This window comes from Triturus cristatus, chromosome 3_1, assembly GCF_964204655.1.
Source record: "Triturus cristatus chromosome 3_1, aTriCri1.1, whole genome shotgun sequence".
Lineage (NCBI taxonomy): Eukaryota > Metazoa > Chordata > Amphibia > Caudata > Salamandridae > Triturus > Triturus cristatus.
The window spans coordinates 636771896-636795854 of record NC_140583.1 but is presented as its reverse complement, the minus strand read 5'-3'; positions in this window follow the sequence as shown (position 1 = coordinate 636795854).

Here is a 23959-nt window from a genome sequence, read left to right as displayed (position 1 = left end):
ATAGTTCCGCCAGACGTGTGGGATTTGCAGGCCTGTGGCTGGTTTTCGCTACTTTTTGTACCGCGGATGGCCTCATCGCATGTTTTTTGCGTTCGCATATCGCATTTATGCGGCGTGGCATTGATTTTGAGGTGGACATTTGGCGCGTTATCTAGTGACTATCGCATGCTACCGCCTTGTTGTGAATCCCACGTTGTCACAGGGTTATTTTCCAGCGATAGGCTGCGATATTGAAAGTTTCGTTACGCTACTCTTGCGGTAGTTATCACACATTCTTCTGAATATACCCCTTGGGCTTCTAACTTATTGGATTATGTTTTCAAAGCCAGTTGGAAATGTCCTATGGGTTAGCACTGGCACTCAGGCCACGGTAAGGGGTACATTGCAATGCAAAGAAGTGCAAATGGCAGAGTCAATCGACTCTCTGATATTAGTGTTTAGTGTTGAAAGTCGATGTGAACGTAACCCCAAACACCCTGCAATGTAAGTAGAACTGGCCTTTCCAGGTGGGAACAATGAAAAGCCCTGATGACACCAGCACTAACCACGCCCTACTCAGGTCATGTATGGCAGTGCGAACGAGTGCTTGAGTAAATAGCGCAAAAATACTACAAAGGGAAAGCAAGTGTAAACACTTCACACGATTTTCAGTATACCGTAAAATACATCAGCAAACACACCCACACCCAAAAATGCAGGTCGTTATTGGCAGATAGGCCTAGGCAAAAACCTTTTGGTTTCAATCTGCAGTCAGTGGATGTGAAACTGAGGAGTATTCAGTGTTTAGGCAGCTGCCTGCCCCAAATTGTAAAAAATGGAGGGATGCCGGTGAAATACCCTGAAGAACATTAATGACTTTTTACACATAGCGAGGAATGCACGAAATGAGGAATTCTTGTACCATCCAGTATTGTCAGGGGTTGGATGATGTAATTACCTTGTCTGGTGTTACATTATGTTCATTACAATATCTGGTCCCGCCACCCTCATTACAGCAACTTTCTCAGCAGAGGAGCAGCCGCGGACCGTGCAGGTTAGAGCGGTGAGGCAGTGGGGCGAGAAGGGGGTTGAGATTTCAACAGACGATGATGAGGGAAAATGAAATAAATAATTACATTTCCCTCGTCCTTATCCGTCGGAATCCCCTCCACCCGGCCTCACCGCCCTACTGCTCTTACCTGCAAGCGCCGCGGCTGCAGAAGAGCTTGTGTGCGGCACCAGTCTGCTGGAACGCTAGGAGTACCCTACAGGCAAGTGATACACACAGCCTTCCCTAGTAAGGAGATTGTTTTGAAGTGCACTGTCAGGGGTGCGGCAGTGTATGTACCACTTAGCTTTAAGGTAAATACATTGCCAGGCCGCTCACAGTGCTTCTAAAAGCAGTTGTGCTTTTGTCATTTTTATCCACCCATGGAGCAGTGGATCCACCTCACTCCCACTACATGGGCAGAAACAACAAGCATTTGCAATGCAATAGGTCTAGCATTTAGGAGAGTTAGAGCTATTGACGTTGTAAATGACAATGTCTTTTATCTATGCGTTGTGGTTTGGAGTGTGGTGAATGTATGATGTGTGGAATTATGTGGGTTGTATTGGAATTGTTAGTTGTGGAATTGTGTGGGGTGGGGTGTATTTGTGTAGTGGAATTATGTGGCATGGTGAATAGATTGGGGTGAGAGCTGCACAGATTAGATAGAAAGGAAGATAGAGAGGGATAAGTAGTTTGTGCAGGAAGTGGTGAATGAAGTCAAGACAGAGGAGCAGAAAGAGTGTTGTGAGAAAGAGAGAAAGAAGGGGAGAGCAGGCCTCAGATGCATAATGAGCACCTGCATAAGCAGAAGACACCCCAAGAAGAGGAGGAGAGCATGGGAAAGACATTGTGCTTAGTATGTGTGAGCAAAAAGAACAATTGATGGACAGAATGCAGAACAATGTCATTCATTCACCCTAGTACAGAGATCTGGGCCTAAATCCATGTTTTTTTCTCACCATGCCATTCCAGTTTGGACACAGCCGTATGCAAATCAGTCTTGACCCTGCGCCCAATGGGAACAGTCCAGCCCGAACTGCCAGGCCAGGTGCTCCCTGGACTGGAAACAAGCATCCTAGGACCGGTTTCAGGCTTTCAGCCCTCATCTGCCAGGATAGCTTGACTCCAGTGGCATGGAGAGCATGGGACCCACGTCTGGGCATACCCGTCCCACTCGGGGTGACAAATGCAAAAAGAACAATTGATGGACAGAATGCAGAACAATGTCATACATTCATCCCTGTACAGAGATCTGGGCCTAAATCCATCGTTTTTTTGCTCAGCATGCCATTCCAATTTGGACCCAGCCGTATGCAAATCAGTCTTGACCCTGCACCCAATGGGAACAGCCCAGCCCGAATTGCCAGGCTAGGTCCTCCCTGGACTGGAAACAAGCATCCTAGGACCGGTTTCGGGCTTTCAGCCCTCATCAGCCAGGATAGCATGACTCCAGGGTATGGAGAGCACGGGACCCACGTTTGGGCATACCTGTCCCACTCGGGGTGACAAATGCAAAAAGAACAATAGATGGACAGAATGCAGAACAATGTCATACATTCACCCCAGCACAGAGATCTGGGCCTAAATCCATCGTTTTTTTTGCTCACCATGCCATTCCAGTTTGGACCCAGCCGTATGCAAATCAGTCTTGACCCTGCGCCCAATGGGAACAGTCCAGCCCGAACTGCCAGGCCAGGTCCTCCCTGGACTAGACACAAGAATCATAGGACCGGTTTCAGGCTTTCAGCCTTCATCTGCCAGGATAGCTTGACTCCAGTGGCATGGAGAGCAGATAGGGAGTGTGAGAGATGAGAGAGGGCAGTGGGATTGCGAGATGAGAGGGGATGAGGCAGCAGACACATTTGTTTTGCGTGCTGGTGGAGCCCAAGGATTTTCTCTGAAGCCTTCACCAAATAATGTCAAGGCTGCATTGGCTTGATTTCACCTTATGTCTCTTTCTTCCACCATATTAAACTCTCTGCCCCTTTCTTTCACTCATATGGTGCTTTTCATCACCTGCTGTCTCTTCCTGTGGTGTTTTTTCTCTTGTTTTATATAGATTGAACTTCGCACAAGGGAATGAGCGTGCTTAACATGAGCACTAGATTACATTATTTTGTAAGCATGTGGATATTAAGGGCCTAATTACGATGGACCACCGAGCCAGTGGTGGCAGTCCCTGGACCACCAGACTTGTGATCTGCCCACCGTATTACCAATATGGCGATGGGACCACCACAGGACCGCCAAAACTGCCGGGGATCAGAGATCTTGCGGCGGTGGCACGGTGGTCAGAGGCGATAATATGCTTGGCGGTGCCACTGCAGCACAGCCGAACATATTAGGAGTTTCCTTACTGCCTCATTTTCAATGGCGGTGAGCCGGCCATTGAAAGTGCTGCTGTGAGGAAATGTAGGGGGCCCTACAGGGCCCCCTGTTGCCTGAGGACCATGAGATGCATGCAAGGGGGCACATGGTGTGCCCCCCTGTCAGCATGCACCCCCTTCCCTGCATAGCATGGACTCTACATTAATTCCCGAGTAGGAACGAGCTTTGGAATTCCCATTGCGGTGTATTTTTGATAGGCACTGCCGTGGGAACGCCAAAGGACCACCCGCCTAATTTGACGGGCCGTCTGACTATGGGTTTCGTGGTCCTGGAGCAGGGCTCTGGTATGGCGGCCGGCTACAGGACTGCAAACTTGTAATCAGGCCCTAAGTGATTTGCCCAAGATCAAAGGATGTTGAGCGAGGACAGGACTTGAACCAGGTTCCTCAGTTCCAAAATCGGCAGTTATGGCCTTTATGCATCATCTTTCCCCCCACTACTCTTGTCTGGGTCAATGTTTGATGGGTAAAGTACGTGCTGGGTTCCAAAAAATGAGTACTGGTGGGCTACACCTTCTACTACCTCGAATTAAGCACTGCGCATAGTGCCGTTTTCAAACCAGAAATGATGCAGCGCAGTGACAGTATTACAGTCAAAGATGGTGCTACCACTTGTAGCTACACTGGGCTCCTCTACTGCAATTACTGCATTTCTAGTCACAGTGAATTTAGTCAGACAATTATGCGTTAGTTCTGATAAAGCTGAATGGTCACTGCTGTCTGGGATTCATCCTCAGATGAGGTGAGAGGCAGTGGCATAGCTAGGCCTCATGCAACTCGTGGCGGCCTAGGACCGGTTTCGGGCTTTCAGCCCTCATCAGCCAGGATAGTTTGACTCCAGGGCATGTGTGAGAAGTTGGCCTGATGTATGATGTCACTAGTTATAGTGTACACCTTATATCAGTCCAAATACCCTTATGGTGATTGGTTGTAAAGTCAACCTTATAGACCAGCTATCCTAGTGGTAGCATGGACAAGAGCAGTCTTAGGCTAAACTCTGAATGGCATGTGAAGCCAGCTGTGATACCATATATAATCCCTTGAATACCAAATGAAAGGACACCACAACAGATATATATATAAAATAAAGTGTATTTATTCTAAGCAAACCCTCAGCACTCTTTATGAGATTAGAGGTAAGTACAACACAGTCTTATTTATGCATACATTAAGTCACACAGGTAAGTAATACAGTTAGGCCCTAGGGGCCACGCAAACCATATACTAAGTAAGTGGTATAAGAACCACTGTCACGGAAATAGAATAGGCCTAGGCCTAGGGAATCGCTGGGGCTACACTACACTAGCGTTAGTTAGGAAGTGGGAGGCCCACGGGATTCGTGTGCAGAGTGGAAACACTCACGCGTAATGCGTAAAAGTCAATAGCAATAGTACAGTTTAGAAAACGGTAGATTTAGAACACTTCCGGAGTAGCTAGGAAGTTGAGACTTGAAAACTAGACACTAGGATAGTCACTATCCTGATGAGCACCGGAGTACCCAAGTTACCTAGCCCACAGGCTGCGGGTGCATAGGGGTGAAGATGTGTCGTTTTCGTCGTTGACTCCTATGGATGCCTGAAGAAAGATGCTGACAGGCAGTCAGTGAAGAGTGTCCGGTGGATCCCAAGGCTGGGATCAAGAAGGGAAGAAACCTGCAAGCAGAAGGGACAGAGTCAAGGTCACTAGCCAGTGACCACGTGGAACCAGGCGATGTCGTGAAGATTGCAGGTGAAGGTGAAGCTTGTCGCTGCAGCCCGGAGGACCAGGAAGCGTCGAGGACGACCAGGACCAGGAGGCGAGCTGTCCCACGAAGGCTCTTGCTGTCGGCGGCGTCGAAGTTGGACTAGGACTCACCAAGCCTTGGCAAGCGGAACCCACGAAGAACGAAGGACTTGCTTCTGGTGCAGACCAGGAAGGTCTGGGGTGCTTCTTCTTTGCAGAGAAGCGGGAGCCAGTCTGGAGGAGCCAAACCAGCGCAGAAGATTTCAGGGTGCGTCGTCACAAAGGCCACTAGCCAGCGGGCAAGCAACCGGACAGATGCGGCAAGCAGGAAAATGCTGAAGGGCCCCACGCAGGACTCGTGGAGTGTGGGGGGCTGATCTTCGGTGCAGATGGTGCTTGGGGTTGGGGCTTCTCAATCCCCGGTGCACAACTTCGAGGGTACCTCAGAAGCTGCGCTGTAAGTTACTAGCCACTTTTTCCAGGTAGCCGGTCCCACGTCGCTCGTCGCCTCCACGGATCTCAGCTTTGCTGTCGATGTGGATCAGGGTCGGAGAAGTCTGGAAGTCAAGGCTCTGGTCAGGCTCTGCAGTCGGTTCCTCGTAGAACGTGGGCAAAGCAAAGGGTAGTCTCTTGATGGTGCCTGTTTGCACAGGGTAGCCACTCCTTGGCTACAAGGGAGATTCTTCAGTCTTCTTCTTTCGTCGAATGTCGAAGGTCCAGAGTTTCTGTTCAGTTTTGCAGGTTCAGGATAATCTAAAGTCTTGAGGCCCAACTCCCACTCTTATACTAATCTGGGGGGGCTGGGATACCTGCTAGGTCACGCCTTATGGGTGGGACCTGGGAGGGGGTGGTTACACCCACTTCCCTTTGTCCAGTTTCGCGCCAGAGCTGGGGCTGGAGTGCCCCAGCGCCGGTTTGAACTGGACTATGCAAGGAACACCTTGTGTGCCCCAGGCATGTCTCATTCCTTTCAGCCCACCCTGCCCCAATACACTAAAGGCTGTCTGGGGAGGTGCTAGCACCTCCCCAAGCAGGAAACCTATTGTCCAGGCCTCCCTGGCTGGGATCACTCCCAGCAGCAGGAGGTCAGACTTGTGTCTGTGGCAGCAGCATCCATTTTGTGATGCTGAGGCTTTGGTTAGAGTTAAACAGTAAAGTATGATTTTAACATGTCTTTCCCTCTAGAAGGGGGGAATAATATCCTCATGTCTAGAAATGGCATGGGGGTATTATTCCACAGTGTTAGACACCTTACACGACATGTTTCGATAAAGCCAAACCATAGTTACCATAACCGTTTAAGATTATAAGGCACTTTAAGAGTATATGGTAGGCTATATCATAGAACAGCTATAAGGACATGGTTCCGAAAGCTGCAGACAGGCTCAGCTCATGCTAGAGCACCATCTCACATGTTACCAAGCACTCTGCCTCCAGGATTGTCAAGGCCTGCCATAGGAGTGACTGATAGGTACACATGTGTCTATATGTAAGTTAGGTATAGGAATACTACACCTAAGCAAGGGGTGATTACACGACCTTGCCCCAGCTGAGTGATCAGCCAGTTGTGTCAAAATGGAAGGCCAGGCCAGGGGTGGCATAATACATGCTGCAGCCCCTGGTAGGCCTAGGGTACACCTATGCCCTGGGTACCTAGGGTACACTGTACAGGGTCCAATAAGGTGATCCTTACCAATTGGTTATCTACCTAGGGTGCATGGAGTCCATTTTAAAGAGAGAGCAGACAGCCTGAGACCCTGAATGGCAGGATCTCAGGCCAACTAAGTCGAAAAACCAGCTAGACACTAGGCAAAAAGTTGGGGGTAACCATAGTCAGATATCCACCTTCCTACACAACCCCCCCCCCAAACGAAAGGAGATAAGGCTGGCCTTGACAAGGTAAGCCTCTATTGCCTAAGTGGCCATATAAGGAAGAACCAGCACTGGCATGGTTACCCCCTGTCTCATGGTCCACTAAGCAATCCCTCATCCTAAAGATATCATAGGGTCTCCACCATAGGGAATCTCTACCTTTGGTGTGTCTTTGCAAAGTAAAAGGCTGGTGTTGAGATGGAGTACTGAAGTGAGTGTCCTCAAAGTGAGGCCTCAGCTTCCTCCAATCATCCTCCACCATGGATGCCTTTATTTCTCTAACTGAGTTGCACTGTGCTCTCAGGGTCAGCCTCTGGCTACCTAAAGCTGCAGGCTGGGTCCCTTTTGTGGGCTTACTGGATGGACAGGTCAGGTTTGGGGCCCTAAGGTCCCATGTTTGCCTGTGCCCAGCAGAATCCCTCTGGGGGAGGTCCCTAACTACCTGTAAAGGGGATCCCTCAGGAATGTTTTTACCCATCACCTGGCTAGGGCTACTAGCCAGGCAATCCTCATTCTTTTGATGGGGGGGTTCTTGTGGACAGGGGCCCTCTTGGGGTCCACTGGCCTCCCTGACCTCTGCAGCCCTGGGCTGACTGAGGCAGGGTAGAGAGAGGCAGGCTGCCTGCACCAGACTGGGTCCCACCTTGGAAGGGGCCACTGACATCAGAGGCTCTGCCAGGCCAGGCCTGGCTACCTCTGGGGCAGTTCCTTCACAAGGGGTGAGGTCAGATCCCTGAGGAGGCTGACCTTTTCCTAATGTCTGGGGAGAGGGAGACTTTTCTTCCTCCCCACTACTCTCTGTTTGTGTGGAGTGATCCATAGTTTCAGGCTTCACTACACCTATGTCAGTCTGAGTATAGGCTGAGACCATTACAGCCTTGCCAACCTTTTCAGGGAGGCACTCAGTTTGGGTTTGAGCTGTGACTGTCACAGCTCTGCCAGTCTCTACAGGGAAGTCTGTCTTTGCCTGGGCTGTGGCTACCACTGCCCTTCCAACCTTCTCAGGGAGGAAATCTGCTTGGACAGGGGTTGTGACTGGCACAACCCCACTACCCTTTTGGGAAAGGCCTACCATTTTGGAATGGGTGTCTTGTTCAACTCCAGCCCAAGCTGAGAGTTCTAAGTCATTCCCCAGTAAGCAGTCCACAGGCAAGGTTGGAGACACTGCCACCCTTTTAGGGCCAGTGACACCTCCCCAGCTGAGACATACCTCTGCCATGGGATGACTGTTCTGTTTGCCATCAATGTTAGTCACCTGGTATGAGAAACCAGGCAAAAGCTGCTCAGAGGGAACTAGCCTATGGGCCACCATAGTGATGCTAGCTCCAGTGTCTCTGTAGGCCTCAGCTTTTCTACCATTGATGTAGGGTTCCTGTCTGTACCTACCCAATGTGTTGGGACAGGCAGTGAAGTTGGCAAACCCCATGCCACCATCACAGACAAGAGTAGCTGCTGTAGGGGAATTGGCTAAGCCAGAGTCCCCCTGTGTTCCCCAAGAAAACCCAACCAAATTTTTGGGGGCACTCCCACCACCTGGGGGATTACTGCTGACAGTAATAGGTGGTGTGACAGGAGTAGTTGGAGGAACAGTTTTGTTTTTAGCCTGTGGGCAACTGCTGTCAGTTTTCCAATGCCCAGGTGTTTTACACACATGGCAGTAAGGCTTTTTAACTGTGGTAGAGGAGGGAGCTTGGGACCCACCACCCTGTGTGGAGTTTTGGGGCCCTGAGGAAGATTTCTCTTTTGCTTTATCCCCACCCTTCTCTTGAGGCTTGGTGGTATCTTTCTTTTGGTCACCACCCTGATTTTTAGGCCTAATCCTGGTCCTGACCCATTTATCTGCCCTCTTTCCCAATTCTTGGGGAGAGGTCAAATCTGAGTCTACCAGGTGTTGATGGAGAAGCTGGTTCTGACAATTACTAAGGATCTACTCCCTCATAATCAAGTTGTACAATCCTGTATAGTCCTGCACCTTGCTGCCATTTAACCAACCTTCCAAAGCCTTAGTGGCACAATCCACAAAATCAGACCAGTCCTGTGTCTGTGTCTTCTGGATGTCTCTGAACAACAACCTATATTGCTCAGTGGTTAAGCCAAACCCATCTATCAGAGCACTCTTCAGGACTTTGTAATTGTTTGCATCCTCATCACTGACTGTGAGGAGCTTGTCTCTGCCTTTGTCAGAAAAGGAGAGCCACAAGATAGCTGCCCACTGACTTTGGGGTACCTGCTGTACTTTGCAGGCCCTCTCCAAAGCAGTCATCCACTTGTGGATGTCATCCCCATTCTGATATGGGGGGACTATCTTGCTTAGGTTTCTATGGTCATAAGACCTATCCCTATCTCTAGGAATGATGCTGCCACCAGTGGGTTCTGACCCACACAATATTTGCTCTCTAGCCAGAGCAAGCTTCTCCTTGGCAAGGGCAAGTTCTTCCCTCTGAATCCTCAGATTAGCTTCCCTCATTCTGGCTTCATGCTCCTTTCTCTCAGGTGAAGTCATTCCCCTGTGAGAGGAAGCATTAGAGATGCTAGAGACATGGGAGTGGATGGATTCCCTTGAAGGGGATCTGTCCCTCCTGCTTCTCTGTGAAAGCCTACTTGAGGGTCTGTGTGGGGGGACCCCATGCAAACTCCCATGTAAGCTTAGGTTAGCCTGGCTAAGCCTTCCTACTTGGCCCTGGCTGTCTACTTCTTCCTCTGAAGTCCCATCTGACTCATCTGTGGTGGGTAGACCCTTATCTACAGCTATGGCACCATCCCTGGCAGCTCTTTCAGCATCATAGGCCTCCAGAAGCTCCACTAGCTGTCTAAGGGTAGGGTTGGAACCCTGTTTTATTCCTCTGGAGGTACACAAATGTCTCATCTCCTGGAATGTTAAGGTATCATACCTAGAGGGGGTCTTCTGCAGACCTGCCCCTCCTGAGAGAGCATCTACTTGATCTCCTCCCAGAGGCATGATCTAGTGAGGGTGTGGTGTGTGCACCTACCTACACTAGTTGTTTCTACTAAACCTCTCTAGTAGTTGTAGTCAGGGTGTGTTACTCCCTTCAACCTACAACTACAAAGTCCAGTAGGACTTAAGTATTATAATCTATGTTATATGTACCTAGACAATATCTGTGTGATCTTTCAATTTAGTATCTTAAGATTACAATGGTATTACAACAGCAAGCTCAGATCCCAACCGCTGCCCACCAATGTGAGAAGTTGGCCTGATGTATGATGTCACTAGTTATAGTGTACACCTTATATCAGTCCAAATACCCTTATGGTGATTGGTTGTAAAGTCAACCTTATAGACCAGCTATCCTATTGGTAGCATGGACAAGAGCAGTCTTAGGCTAAACTCTGAATGGCATGTGAAGCCAGCTGTGATACCATATATAATCCCTTGAATACCAAATGAAAGGACACCACAACAGATATATATATAAAATAAAGTGTATTTATTCTAAGCAAACCCTCAGCACTCTTTATGAGATTAGAGGTAAGTACAACACAGTCTTATTTATGCATACATTAAGTCACACAGGTAAGTAATACAGTTAGGCCCTAGGGGCCACGCAAACCATATACTAAGTAAGTGGTATAAGAACCACTGTCACGGAAATAGAATAGGCCTAGGCCTAGGGAATCGCTGGGGCTACACTACACTAGCGTTAGTTAGGAAGTGGGAGGCCCACGGGATTCGTGTGCAGAGTGGAAACACTCACGCGTAATGCGTAAAAGTCAATAGCAATAGTACAGTTTAGAAAACGGTAGATTTAGAACACTTCCGGAGTAGCTAGGAAGTTGAGACTTGAAAACTAGACACTAGGATAGTCACTATCCTGATGAGCACCGGAGTACCCAAGTTACCTAGCCCACAGGCTGCGGGTGCATAGGGGTGAAGATGCGTCGTTTTCGTCGTTGACTCCTATGGATGCCTGAAGAAAGATGCTGACAGGCAGTCAGTGAAGAGTGTCCGGTGGATCCCAAGGCTGGGATCAAGAAGGGAAGAAACCTGCAAGCAGAAGGGACAGAGTCAAGGTCACTAGCCAGTGACCACGTGGAACCAGGCGATGTCGTGAAGATTGCAGGTGAAGGTGAAGCTTGTCGCTGCAGCCCGGAGGACCAGGAAGCGTCGAGGACGACCAGGACCAGGAGGCGAGCTGTCCCACGAAGGCTCTTGCTGTCGGCGGCGTCGAAGTTGGACTAGGACTCACCAAGCCTTGGCAAGCGGAACCCACGAAGAACGAAGGACTTGCTTCTGGTGCAGACCAGGAAGGTCTGGGGTGCTTCTTCTTTGCAGAGAAGCGGGAGCCAGTCTGGAGGAGCCAAACCAGCGCAGAAGATTTCAGGGTGCGTCGTCACAAAGGCCACTAGCCAGCGGGCAAGCAACCGGACAGACGCGGCAAGCAGGAAAATGCTGAAGGGCCCCACGCAGGACTCGTGGAGTGTGGGGGGCTGATCTTCGGTGCAGATGGTGCTTGGGGTTGGGGCTTCTCAATCCCCGGTGCACAACTTCGAGGGTACCTCAGAAGCTGCGCTGTAAGTTACTAGCCACTTTTTCCAGGTAGCCGGTCCCACGTCGCTCGTCGCCTCCACGGATCTCAGCTTTGCTGTCGATGTGGATCAGGTTTGGAGAAGTCTGGAAGTCAAGGCTCTGGTCAGGCTCTGCAGTCGGTTCCTCGTAGAACGTGGGCAAAGCAAAGGGTAGTCTCTTGATGGTGCCTGTTTGCACAGGGTAGCCACTCCTTGGCTACAAGGGAGATTCTTCAGTCTTCTTCTTTCGTCGAATGTCGAAGGTCCAGAGTTTCTGTTCAGTTTTGCAGGTTCAGGATAATCTAAAGTCTTGAGGCCCAACTCCCACTCTTATACTAATCTGGGGGGGCTGGGATACCTGCTAGGTCACGCCTTATGGGTGGGACCTGGGAGGGGGTGGTTACACCCACTTCCCTTTGTCCAGTTTCGCGCCAGAGCTGGGGCTGGAGTGCCCCAGCGCCGGTTTGAACTGGACTATGCAAGGAACACCTTGTGTGCCCCAGGCATGTCTCATTCCTTTCAGCCCACCCTGCCCCAATACACTAAAGGCTGTCTGGGGAGGTGCTAGCACCTCCCCAAGCAGGAAACCTATTGTCCAGGCCTCCCTGGCTGGGATCACTCCCAGCAGCAGGAGGTCAGACTTGTGTCTGTGGCAGCAGCATCCATTTTGTGGTGCTGAGGCTTTGGTTAGAGTTAAACAGTAAAGTATGATTTTAACATGTCTTTCCCTCTAGAAGGGGGGAATAATATCCTCATGTCTAGAAATGGCATGGGGGTATTATTCCACAGTGTTAGACACCTTACACGACATGTTTCGATAAAGCCAAACCATAGTTACCATAACCGTTTAAGATTATAAGGCACTTTAAGAGTATATGGTAGGCTATATCATAGAACAGCTATAAGGACATGGTTCCGAAAGCTGCAGACAGGCTCAGCTCATGCTAGAGCACCATCTCACATGTTACCAAGCACTCTGCCTCCAAGATTGTCAAGGCCTGCCATAGGAGTGACTGATAGGTACACATGTGTCTATATGTAAGTTAGGTATAGGAATACTACACCTAAGCAAGGGGTGATTACACGACCTTGCCCCAGCTGAGTGATCAGCCAGTTGTGTCAAAATGGAAGGCCAGGCCAGGGGTGGCATAATACATGCTGCAGCCCCTGGTAGGCCTAGGGTACACCTATGCCCTGGGTACCTAGGGTACACTGTACAGGGTCCAATAAGGTGATCCTTACCAATTGGTTATGTACCTAGGGTACATGGAGTCCATTTTAAAGAGAGAGCAGACAGCCTGAGACCCTGAATGGCAGGATCTCAGGCCAACTAAGTCGAAAAACCAGCTAGACACTAGGCAAAAAGTTGGGGGTAACCATAGTCAGATATCCACCTTCCTACAGCATGGAGAGCACGGGACCCACGTTTGGGCATACCCGTCCCACTCGGGGTGACAAATGCAAAAAGAACAATTGATGGACAGAATGCAGAACAATGTCATACACTCACCCCAGCACAGAGATCTGGGCCTAAATCCATCGTTTTGTTTGCTCACCATGCCATTCCAGTTTGGACCCAGCCGTATGCAAATCAGTCTTGACCCTGCACCCAATGGGAACAGTCCAGCCCGAACTGCCAGGCCAGGTCCTCCCTGGACTGGAAACAAGAATCATAGGACCGGTTTCAGGCTTTCAGCCTTCATCAGCCAGGATAGCTTGACTCCAGTGGCATGGAGAGCAGGTAGGGAGTGTGAGAGATGCGAGAGGGCAGTGGGATTGTGAGATGAGAGGGGATGAGGCAGCAGACACATTTGTTTTGCGTGCTGGTGGAGCCCAAGGATTTTCTCTGAAGCCTTCACCAAAGAATGTCAAGGCTGCATTGGCTTGATTCCACCTTATGTCTCTTTCTTCCACCATATTAAACTCTCTGCCCCTTTCTTTCACTCATATGGTGCTTTTCATCCCCTGCTGTCTCTTCCTGTGGTGTTTTTTCTCTTGTTTTATATAGATTGAACTTCGCACAAGGGAATGAGCGTGCTTAACATGAGCACTAGATTACATTATTTTGTAAGCATGTGGATATTAAAGGCCTAATTACGATGGACCACCGAGCCAGTGGTGGCAGTCCCTGGACCACCAGACTCGTGATCTGCCCACCGTATTACCAATATGGCGGTGGGACCACCACAGGACCGCCAAAACTGCCGGGGATCATAGATCTCGCGGCGGTGGTGCGGTGGTCAGAGGCGATAATATGCTTGGCGGTGCCACTGCAGCACAGCCGAACATATTAGGAGTTTCCTGACTGCCTCATTTTCAATGGCGGAGAGCCGGCCATTGAAAGTGCTGCTGTGAGGAAACGTAGGGGGCCCTACAGGGCCCCCTGTTGCCTGAGGACCATGAGATGCATGCAAGTGGGCACATGGTGTGCCCCCCTGTCAGCATGCACCCCCTTCCCTGCATAGCATGGACTCTATAGTAATTCCCGAGTAGAAACGAGCTTTGGAATTCCCATTGCGGTGTAGTTTTGATAGGCACTGCCGTGGGAACGCCAAAGGACCGCCCGCCTAATTTGACGGGCCGTCTGACTATGGGTTTCGTGGTCCTGGAGCAGGGCTCTGGTATGGCGGCCTGCTACAGGACTGCAAACTTGTAATCAGGCCCTAAGTGATTTGCCCAAGATCAAAGGATGTTGAGCGAGGACAGGACTTGAACGAGGTTCCTCAGTTCCAAAATCGGCAGTTATGGCCTTTATGCATCATCTTTCCCCCCACTACTCTTGTCTGGGTCAATGTAAAGTACGTGCTGGTCTCCAAAAAATGAGTACTGGTGGGCTACACCTTCTACTACCTCAAATTAAGCACTGCGCATAGTGCCTGTTTCAAACCAGAAAAGATGCAGCGCAGTGACAGTATTGCAGTCAAAGATGGTGCTACCACTTGTAGCTACACTGGGCGCCTCTACTGCAATTACTGCATTTCTAGTCACAGTGAATTTAGTCAGACAATTATGCGTTAGTTCTGGTAAAGCTGAATGGTCACTGCTGTCTGGGATTCATCCTCAGATGAGGTGAGAGGCAGTGGCATAGCTAGGCCTCATGCAACTCGTGGCGGCCAATGCAATTCCCGCCTGCAGCGGGCGAATGTAGGAGCGTGGGTGCTGCTGATTCCTGCTGCTGCTGCCCCACGACAACCACTGGTAAGAGCGGGCCGCCACCCCCAAAACTTGTGCTACCCGGGGCAACCGCCCCCACCACTCCCCTTGCTACGCCACTTGTGAGAGGTGAAAAGGTTCACTGATAGAATGTCTATATCAAAAATATCGATGTTCTAAATATGGAAAAAAGATATAGAATAAAAGAATATCGACTCCTACACCTAAACAGGTAAGTACAAAAATATTGAATCAAAAATATTGATGTAAAAAATATAGATGTAAAAAATATAGATTTAAATATATATATAAAATAAAATAATATATATTAAACATATTAAATATTATTATTAATTTTAACAAAATTAATTTAATTTAATATACATTTTTACAAAATATAACAAATAAACTTAATTTAATAAAAAAAACACAAATATAATAATTTATACATATACATAGATTTACTATACAATAATTAATAAACTATCATCTTTAATTTATTTTAACATTTTAAAACTATATAAAAATAAAATATGGATATGGATAAAAAAGGCAAGGATGGGAGCTCGCTCATTTGGCTATCTAGCGGCCAAAAACTGGAACACACTCCCACCTCTGCTGCATGCAGAGAAATCTGAGACCATCTTTCATAGAGGCCTGAAAACCTGGCTATATCAACTCTAGTCCGGTTTTCTCTTTCCACTCCAGCTGATGTGCTTCTAGCGTGGGGACACAGCTATAGGGGTAGCCAGGCGCTTTATAAATGACCTATTATTATTTATTATTATATAGAAATAATTTAAAATATAAAGAAACATTCTAGCATAAATTAAAACATTAAACTATAAAAAAATATTTAAACTAAAATTGCCAATACAATAATTGCAACAGTAGAGAAAGTGCTGGATAGCAAAATAATTAAATTTACTATTCCAGCTCCAGTGAGTGCAACAGTAGGGAAAGTGTTGGATAGCAAAGATGTAAAAATTACTATTCCCACTCCAAAAAGTGCAACAGTAGGGAAAGTGTTGGATAGCGGAGGGGTAAAAATTGCTATTCCCACTGCAGTGAGAGCAACAGTAGGGAAAGTGTTGGATAGCAGAGGGTAAAGAATGACTATTCTCACTCCAGTAAGAGCAACTGTAGGGAAAGTGTTGAATAGTGGATGGGAAGAAATGACTATTCCCACTCCAGTAAGTGCAACGAAACGTTGGGGTATCCATGCAAGCCATACCTCATTGGACTCCCCCGGGTGTCTAGTTTTCAGAAATGTTTGGGTTTGGTACTTTCCCAAGATGGCTGCCAAGCCCGGGGCCAAAATCTCAGGTGCCCCCCCAAAACCAGGTAGTTTTGTTATAGGTAATTTTGAAGTCTCCACGGTACGATTTGGGCCATTTCCTGTTGCAGCCACTATGCATACCCACACAAGTGAGGTACCATTTTTATCGAGAGACCTGGGGGAACGCTGGGTGGGAGGAAATTCGTGGATCCACGTAGATTCCAGAACTTTCCCACACAGAAAGTTGAGAAAAAAGTGATTTTTTCAGTGAAATTTGTGGTTTGCAGGGGATTCTGTGTAGGAGAATGTTGGGGGACCCGCGCAAGCCATACCTCGCTGGACTCCCCCGGGTGTCTAGTTTCTATAAATTATAAATATGTGGGTTTGGTAGGTTTGCCTAGATGGTCGCCGAGCCCCGGGCCAAAAACTCATGGGACCCCCCCTTTCAAAACCAGGTTGGTTTGTGATAGGTAATTTTGATTTTGCCTCAATAGATTTTGGGCCCTTGGCTGTCGCGGGTCCTTGACCTACCCACGCGAGTGAGGTACCATTTTTATCAGGAGACCTGGGGGAATGCTGAGTGGGAGGAAATTTGTGGATCCACGCAGATTCCAGAACTTTCCCCACTCAGAAATTTGAAAAAAACGTGATTTTTTCAGCGAAATTTGAGGTTTTCAGGGGATTCTGTATAGGAGAATGTTGGGGGACCCATGCAAGCCATACCTTGCTGGACTCCCCCGGGTGTCTAGTTTCCATAAATATGTGGGTTTGTTAGGTTTCCCTAGATGGCCGCCGAGCCCCGGGCCAAAAACTCATGGGACCCCCCTTGCAAAACCAGGTTGGTTTGTGATAGGTAATTTTGATGTCGACTCAATAGGTTTTGGGCCCTTGCCTGTCGCGGGTCCTTGACCCACCCACGCAAGTGAGGTACTATTTTTCTCAGAAGATTTTGGGGAATACGGGGTGGTTGGAAATTTGTGGATCCACGCAGATTCCAGAACTTTCCACCACAGAAATGTGAGGAAAATGTGTTTTATTTTTATACTTTTTTAGGTTTGCAAGGGATTCTGGGAAACAGAACCTGGTGAGAGGCAGTCACGTCACCCCATCATGGATTCCCCTGGGTGTCTAGTTTTAAAAAATGTATGGATTTGCTAGGCTTCCCTAGGTTCTAGCAGAGCTTCGGTTAAAAAACTACAGCTAGGCACTTTGCCAAAAAAGGGTCATTTTTCACTGTGAAATTGTGGTGTGTCCACATTGCATTTTGCTCTGTTTTCTGTCGCGGGCACTTGGCCTACCCACACAAGTGAGGTACCATTTTTCAAGGAAGACTTTGGGGAACGCGGGATGGGTGGAAATGTCTGGATCCACGCAGATTCCAGAACTTTCCACCACAGAAATGTGAAGAAAATGTGTTTTTTTGGACAATTGTTTAAGTTTGCAAGGGATTCTGAGTAACAGAACCTGGTGAGAGGCAGTCAAGTCACCGCATCCTGGATTCCCCTGGGTGTCTAATTTTAAAAAATGTATAGGTTTGCTAGGTTTCCCTAGGTGCCGGCAGAGCTAGGGTTTAAAAACTACAGCTAGGCACTGTGCCAAAAAAGGGTAACTTTTTTACTGTGAAATTGTGGTGTGTCCACATTGCTTTTTGCGCCATTTCCTCTCGCAGGGGATTAGGACTACCCACACACGTGAGGTACCATTTTTCAAGGAAGACTTTGGGGAACACGGGGTGGGTGGAAATTTGTGGATCCACCCAGATTCCAGAACTTTCCACCACAGAAATGTGAGGAAAATTAGTTTTTTTGGACACTATTTAGGTTTGAAAGGGATTCTGGGTAACAGAACCTGGTAAGAGGCAGTCAAATCACCCCTTCCTGGAGTCCCCTGTGTGTCTAGTTTTCAAAAATGTAAAGGTTTGCTAGGTTTCCCTAGGTGCCGGCAGAGCTAGGGTTAAAAAACTACAGCTAGGCACTTTGCCAAAAAAGTAAGCCTGGGCGTTGAACTACGCTCCGTTCGCGGAGCTTGCGAAGTTTAGGCAACTTCGCGATTCGCATAGAGCGCGAAGTTGCAGATTGCTACGCAATCTAGAGCGTAGCGTAGTAGTTTTGCTTCCTCGCGCGCTCAATATTCATTCTCGCGCGCGCGGTAACGTCTTACCGTGATTCTGCGATCGCCAACTTGCTTTTCTGTCCGTTCGCGAGCGCTACGAGATTTGTACTATGGCTGCCCAATCCCGCGAGAGTGTGCGAACGCGAACACGTCATTCGGGAGCGCGAGCTGACTTCCGGCGGCTGTCTTGGTAAGATCGCGATCCCGAACATGCAAAAACTCCAATCTGGCGAAGAATATCTCTCGATCTTCATAAAACCTTCTCTAAAATGATCATTTAGCTCATAAAACTCCTCAGATTGGGATTTTGCTGTAGTCTTTTGTGTAAGGAGGAGTCCTTTAATTTTTTTAACTCTTTTTTTTCAAGAGGAAGGAAGTGCCCCTGAGTCTACAACTTCCTGTTCCTGTCCAGCAGGCTCCTCCCAGTGCTTTGTGCATGTGCTGTTCACTTTCATTTGGATTTGGAGCTGGAAGGATCACTTTTTGTGTCTGTCTGCTCATACCATTGGATTGGATTTATTTGAGGACTTTTTGATTTGAGATTTAATTTACTACAAGTAAGTTGGAGAATTGGTGTGTTTGTTTCATTGGGGCTTGTATTTGTATTACCTACATTTTTCTGGGTTTTTCATTGTTTTTTTAAATTATTGTTGTGGCGGGTGGCCTGTGCTTTCAATAGGGGCCTAGTTGTTTTTCTCTGCAATTTCAGCCAGTAGGGTACCCATGGGTTCATGTTTCGTGGTGTCTGTAGAATTTTCAACATCATGTAGGGCATGGATGGCATAGGATTATTTGAAATGCTAAATGTGGCTGCGGTTTATTTCTCTGTTGGTGTGTGTGTGAAATACCTTTGTGGGATGTGTGTGCTTGATGTGTAACTTCTTTCCAATCCTTTCTTAGCCCTGTTCATTTTCATTTGTGTATTAAAGCTGTGTTGTTTAGCAGGCCTCCTTTGTCCGGTCATATATTATAGGCCTGCTTCAGTTCATTGTTTTCCATGGCCTGTTGTGACTGTGAGTGCCCATGTGGCTTGTGGCAATTTTGTGGTGGTAGTTTAGTAGTGTGTGCTTCTTTTTCCATAAAGGCCTGTATTTCTTTTCTTTGTTCCCCTTGGATTATGCTTGTTGTTGTGTCCTCCTGGCCATGTGTGTGGCGGCCATTTTGTTAAGGCAGGCATTGTGCTTTTGCTATAGGCTTACATTGAGTGTTCCAAGCTTGTGGCCTAGTCTGCCAGTAGGCCCAGAGGTAGTCAGCCTCAAGTCTTTGGTGCGTTATTTAAATTTACAGTTTGTGTTGTCTGTTGATTTTCTTTTACACCATGGATGGCTTTGGATTTTATTGCAAAAGGTGTTTTTTGGTGTGGAATAGCATTTTTTGGGTGTGTGTTAAATAAATAGGGCTTTTTAGGCAGTATGTAAGCCTAGGGATTCAGCTCGCGTACTTTTGGTAACTCTGCACAGCGCGACAACGCGGACTTACAGTTTTCGTCATTTTCGCGCTCGCAATATGCAGGTTCGCGCACGCGATAAAGCCTTTTTGTACAGTTCGCGATCCCGAACACGCAGCTTTTGCAATCTGGCAAACAATATCTCGCGAGCAACATAGATCCTTCTCGAAAACGCTTTTTTGTGCATTTCTGATAAAACAACTCCTCAGGTTGTCATTGAGCTGTAGGTTTGGAGCACGGAGAAGCTTTTATTTTTTTCAAAATATTTTTATGAGAGGAAGTAAGTTCCACAGACACTAAAACTTCCTGTTCCTGTCCTTTGTAATCACTTTTTGGTTATTTGTGGTGGGTGGCCTGTGCATGTGTGTGGCGGCCATTTTAGGAAGGCAGGCATTGTGCTTTTGCCATAGGCGTACATTGACTGTCTTCCATTTCTTGTTGTTGTGGGTGTGTGGAGGCCATTTTGTGGAGCCATCCAAGCAGTGTGCTTGCTTTTCCCATTCAGTTCCAAGGTTGTGGCCTAGTCTGCCAGTAGGCCCAGAGGTAGTCAGCCTCAAATCTTTGGTGCGTTATTTAAATTTACAGTTTGTGTTGTCTGTTGATTTTCTTTTACAACATGGATGGCTTTGGATTGTATTGCAAAAAGTGTTTTTTGGGGTGGAATAGCATTTTTTGGCTGTGTGTTAAATAAATAGGGCTTTTTAGCCAGTATGTAAGCCTAGGGATTCAGCTCGCGTACTTTTGGTAACTCTGCACAGCGCGACAATGCGGACTTACAGTTTTCGTCATTTTCGCGCTCGCAATATGCGTGTTCGCGCACGCGATAAAGCCTTTTTGTACAGTTCGCGATCCCGAACACGCAGCTTTTGCAATCTGGCAAACAATATCTCGCGAGCAACATAGATCCTTCTCGAAAACGCTTTTTTGTGCATTTCTGCTAAAAAAACTCCTCAGGTTGTCATTGAGCTGTAGGTTTGGAGCACGGAGAAGCTTTTATTTTTTTCAAAATATTTGTATGAGAGGAAGTAAGTTCCACAGACACTAAAACTTCCTGTTCCTGTCCTTTGTAATCACTTTTTGGTTATTTGTGGTGGGTGGCCTGTGCATGTGTGTGGCGGCCATTTTTAGAAAGGCAGGCATTGTGCTTTTTGCATAGGCCTCCAAGCTTGTGGCCTAGTTTAATAATTGTGATGACCACCCACCAGACACTAATAAGTTATATATTATATTATGGATCTTTTGACTGATGTTCTTCTGGCTTTTTTGCTTTTAGGTGCACAAAAGACAGAGGAGGTGTGTCATCATCATCCACTGTTGTGGTGCCAGACCGGCGTCCTGCTGCTGTACACAACGTGACGTGTGAGTGACCTGACCAGGCATCTCTGCAACTTGTGCAACTGAGTACTGTTTTGACATCTGTTGAAGATGCCCCCAAAGAAAGCAGGTAGCAGGTCCTCCGGTACCAAGAAAGTTGCCATGGAGAAGAAGGAACAGAAGAAGAAGGAAGTGTTACTTAAGTCTGGTGTGCCTCTCAAAACCTTTTTTGGTACACCAAAAATGACGCCTGCATCAGCGGTGTCGGGGGGCCAAGCTGGGGGCAGCACCTCCACATCAGTGGGCCCAACCCACCAACCCAGGCCCAAGCAGATGAGTGTGGAAGAGGTAGCCAGCCTTATGGTGGAAAGCAGTGATGCTGAGCCTGAACTAAACTTATCGCTATCTCAAAGTAGTACACAATCAACGCAGAAGGGAACATCATCAACACAGCAGATAAGTGGTCAACAGCCGCAGCCACCGCCCGCAATAGTAGCTGTTGTTCCTCCCGAAGTAGGGGCAGTTCAGGAAATTGAGCCTCATGCAGAGGAAGAAGAGGAAGCCACTCCTTTAGAAGTTCCATTGGCTTCCAAATCCCCAGCAAGGAAAAGGAGGGTTAGTACATCAAGTTCTTCACCAAGCCCCCCTTCTGATGATCTAGATGCCACTTGGAAGCCACAAACACAATCACATCACAAGAGCAGGCATGGGAAAAGGAAGGTTCCAGAAAGCCTTACACTAATGGATGTTGATGGAGAAGAGCAGGATGATGATGATGATGATGAGCCAGTCATCACAAACATCACTCCCGGCACTGAGGAGATGGAGACCAACATTTTTACACTATCCAAAATGGATGCGAGGGATGTAGCACGCATACCTCCAACACAGGTAACACCAACACGACCTCCAGCTTCCACATTTACATTAGCAAAGGGCCGGCAGCGTCCTACATCCAGCACAACAAGCACCACCTCAGCAGAAGTAGGTAGTGGTCCTGCACAGAGTCAAATTCAACACACACCCTCCAGTTCATCCGGCATTGGAAGTGGGAGTGGCACCTCCAGCAGGAGACAAAAGTTAAGCTCCCCAGTGTGGGACTTCTTTACGGTTAGCGGAAAGGAGGAGAACATTGCTATATGCTCCGTTTGTCATACCTCTGTTAGTCGTGGTAAGCTTGGTACAAACTATGGTACCAGAGGCCAAATGACCCATCTGAAAAAACACCACGCAATCCAGTGGGAGGAGCACCTTAGTCGCTTCAAAACTGGAACCATTGGCCATAAACGAGTAGAAAGTCCGCTCCCGGTGGAACAGGAAGAAGAGGGAGACATTCTCTGTGGTAGTGGTACACAAAGTAGCCCTGTCCCCAGCACTGCAGTGGTAACGCCCACATCCTCAGCCACATCTCATTGGCACAAGAGTAAGAGCCAGCCTGAGACACCAAGGAGTACTGCTGGCCCAAAAAGTGCGATGTTGACCACAGGAAGGAATACCATGCAGCCTATCATTCTTGCATGTTTAGTAGGCCGGAGGGGCAGTACGAACGCAACCACCCAATAGCACGTTTGTACAATGCAAAGCTGGCAAAAATGTTAGCACTGGACCTTCTCCCTTTTTCTTTTGTTGAAGGGGTGGGTTTTCTTGAGTTTGTGACCACCATCTGCCCAAAATGGAAAGTTCCCAGCCGCTACTATTTCGCAAGAGTTGCTGTTCCAGCACTACATCACGACGTGCTGGAATTGCTTGGAAAAGCCTTAAAACAGAGTGCTGTTCAGAGTATACACCTGACAACAGACATGTGGACCAGTTGCCAAGCCACTGATTACATGTGCATCACTGCACACTGGGTCTCTTTTTCGGGTATTAAAGATAAGATATCTGACGGTGTTGTTGACACCGCTGAGATTTTTAAAGACACTCACAAACATGCAACTGTAGCCATGTTTGCTATGGAGAAATCTCATACTGCTGCTAACATTTTGGATGAGTTTAACAGCAAGGTGTTTGAGTGGCTGCGACCAAGAGGTCTTACCATTGGTTTTGTTGCCACGGACAATGGCAGTAATGTAGTTAGGGCCATGAAAGAAGGTGGCTATTTCAGGGTGCCATGTTTGGTACACTGCATTAACATTGTTGTTCAAGACTTTCTGAAAAATGAAAGCAAAGTCAGCAGCTTACTGACCACCTGCAGAAGAATATGCACACATTTCAACCATTCTTTTAAAGCCCGGAAGGAGCTGAGGGTCATTCAACGTGACCATAAAATGCCAGTCAAAGAACTTAACGTATTACATGCTTGAGCGTCTGTTTGAGCAGTACATACCACTTAATGCTTATGTCATAAAAAGGTCAGGAGATCCTACTGTGAAAGGCATGAGAGTTGAGATGTCCCAATGGGACCTTGTCAAAAGCCTGACAGAGATGCTACTTCCTTTTGAGGTCTTCACGCGTGAAGTGAGCAGGGAGGACTGTACTATGGGTCAAGCTATCCCATTGTTGTACATGCTAGAGCAAGAGCTGAAGGAGGTGTCAGAAATGTACGCAGGTGTGGATGACAAAGTAGACGCATATTATTTGGCAGACACCTTATCCGCTCGCTTATCTCACAATACAAGGATTCAAAATAACATTGTGTCACATCCACATTACATTACTGCCTCAATTTTGGATCCACGTTACAAATTATTGCTGCGCAGTAATGAAGTCATTCCTTTTTCAGAAGTGAATGTTGCCCGGTACAAAACTTTGATAGCTGAGGAAGCCACTGAGTTTGAAAACGAAAGGATCTTCATTAAAGGCCCGCCCCCCCAGGGCAGAAAAAGTACTGCAGGGCACCCAGAGCCAAGTTCTACTTCAGAGGCCAAGAGCAGTGCGTTTGCCTCCCAGCAGTCAACAACACTGCCAGCAATAACATCAACAGCACCAACAGGATCATCAGGCACATTTAAAAAAACGGCAGGTGATTGGTTTCTACGGAAAGGGTATTGTACGTCCATGACTGATGCAAAGGCAAAAGAGGCCCAGGAAATCGGAGCACCCCTGAACATTGAGCGGATGGTTCAGGCCTATCTAGATGACACAACAGAGGTCTTCATGGAGCAAAGCCCATTGGT